Raw genomic sequence first — 2,607 nt, forward strand, 5'->3', positions numbered from 1 at the left:
ATATTGTAATCAAATATTAATCAAGTTTTAATCCAAGTTTTAGTTCCTTAATCTCTCTCTTGTTCTTACTTTATTTTGGGTAATTGAAGATTATTTGGGTTATTATTGGGAGATTGACAACCTCTCAATCTAGGATTCAAGTACTTCTATTATTCTTGCTTTATTATTGGAATCATTAGTAGGTATAATCTCTTAATCCCTTTTTAATTATTGCTAATTACTTTCATTTATTCATCATGTTTCATTATGTTAGTATGATTGACAACCTTTCTAACATGATCAATATGATAATGAGTGAGTAGTCTCTTAGCTAGGGTTTAATGGGTGATTAGGGGAAACCAACATGGGGAATGATTCATGCTTAAATTAATATGCTTTCATATCTTATTTGCTTGCTTGTTTTGATCTTAATGCATGCACATGTTATATTTGATGAAATGCTAAGCCTATGAATCCTTGCATTTACTATCATCTTCTATCCTTTCAACTTGACTTGTAAGACATAACCCAACTCGAGTCTTGTTAGACCATGCATGTGTTAAGTAGGGAAGATTAAGTCGACTTGTAGGTGTTGTACAATCCAAGAGATTCGGCTCCAGGACCCAAACTTTCCTAGGATTGTAAGATATAACCCAACTCAATCCATCACAACAATAATTGCTTGCTTATAATTTGAGAACATGTTTGTATGATCATATCCCATGATTCCCCTATGAACCCATGACACCCTAGTGCTTTTAATCAATTGTTTACACCCTTATTTCATTTATCTTGTTAGTTTATTTTCATTGCTATTTTAGTTTAGTAACCTTCTACATCAACCCAATTTGTGACACCCCTAGACACCACTAGTTACAATAGAATCTTCATTTCAATACCCGTCCCTTGGGATCCGACCTTTACTTGCCTCTTTACTAATTGTAGAGTTGTTTGTGAAGTATAAATTGTGTTTTGTATCGACCATTGACCAACGACCACATATGCTTAATTGTGAACACCAAATGGCTCCGATCAAAAATGGCGCCGTTCTTGGGACGGTGTTTAATTGATTTAAGATTTCTTTTATTGTTTTTAGTTGTGTCTTTTTCACCTTGGGGAAGTAAAAATCCTCAAGGATTGTTCTAATTGTTTTTGAGTTGTTTGATATTTTGCATGTCTAGAAGGTTACAAAGAGATTTGTTACCTTTTGACCGTGAAATCGAAAGAACCTTGACGAATAATAGGAGACTTGTTAGGAGGAATTTGGGAGGTGTTGGTGAAGTTGTTCAACCCACTAGTGAGTTTGTCAATCCTTTCGCAATAGAAGGAGAAGAGAACCCATTAAACAATACCACACAAAATCCACCTACAATGCCTAAATTCTCGTCACACTCTATACCCACCGAGGAGGATCTACCAAATGGTACTCCTACCCCACAACATCTTACCGGAAACTTTATTGCCAAGTCCGCCTTCATCCAACTAGTTGAGAGGAGCCAATTCTGGGGAATGCCTAGTGAGGACCCTCATTCTCATATGGAAACATTTTGTGATTATTGTGAAGCTATCTCTCAAACGGGCGTGACTCAAGACCAAATAAGATGGGTCTTATTTCCTTTTTCGTTAATCGGCACCGCAAAACAATGGTTGAAGGGCCTTGATAAGGCCACCCTTGGAATAGATTCTTGGAAGAAGCTAGCTCCAGCTTTCTACCAAAAATTCTACCCACCGGAAAAGACCAATATGCTAAGAGCTCAAATTACGGGTTTTAAGCAAAGGGATGAAGAATCTTTGTATGAAGCTTGGGAGCGGTTCAAAGGTATTTGTCGCTCATGTCCTCACCATGGACTTAGCGAATGGTTTTTAGTGCAACAATTTTGGAATGGTTTATATGAAGATTCAAGGAACATTCTCAATATGGGATCAAATGGAATGTTCACCGAAGTTGATGACAATCAAACATGGAACAAGATTGAGGAAATGGCGGTCCATAATTCGCAATATAGTAGGCCTCGCAAGGCTACTAGAGGAAAGTATGAAGTGGACACCGTTACTCAATTGGGTGCTCAACTTAGTGCTCACATTGACACAATCAACTTGAAGTTTGAACAAGCTATGGCTAGACTTGAGGAAAGCTCAAAATCATCAAAGCATCATGTCAATGCCATGACGGCATCCTCATCAATCCCAAGCGGGATATGTGAGAATTGTGGAACCTTAGGTCATGACTCAAGCGAATGTAGGGGAACAACCGAGCAAGTCAATGCTTTCCAAGCTTACAAAAGCGGTACCCCTTATTCAAATTTTTACAATGAAAACACCAAGTTCCATCCAAATCTCTCATACAAAAGCCAAAATGTCCAAAACCCTCAAACAACATACACTCCACCACCCATGAGAAATCAAAACCAAAGACCCTTTTTCAATCAAAACCAAGGTTACCAAAATCAAAATCCATACAATCACCACAATGACCAAAGTTTTGATGTCCAAAAAGCGGTCCTTCAAATGCAAAAGAATCAACAAGAATTTTTCACCCAAATGCAAAAAGATAGCCAAGCAAAAGACACCACCATCAACAACATTCTAGCTCACACCAAGATGTTGGAAACACAATTGACCCAACTA

At 37.7% G+C, this 2,607-nt stretch overlaps 1 non-coding gene across 1 annotated transcript; it reads right to left on the reverse strand.

The window, feature by feature from the left end:
* Positions 1-1,722: 1,722 nt before the first annotated feature.
* On the reverse strand, positions 1,723-1,829 carry LOC141609994 (small nucleolar RNA R71). The gene has a single exon (XR_012527892.1). It is a non-coding gene; the product is annotated as a small nucleolar RNA R71 (small nucleolar RNA).
* Between the last annotated feature and the right edge of the window lie 778 nt (positions 1,830-2,607).

The sequence above is a fragment of the Silene latifolia genome, chromosome 10 (genome assembly GCF_048544455.1).
Source record: "Silene latifolia isolate original U9 population chromosome 10, ASM4854445v1, whole genome shotgun sequence".
Lineage (NCBI taxonomy): Eukaryota > Viridiplantae > Streptophyta > Magnoliopsida > Caryophyllales > Caryophyllaceae > Silene > Silene latifolia.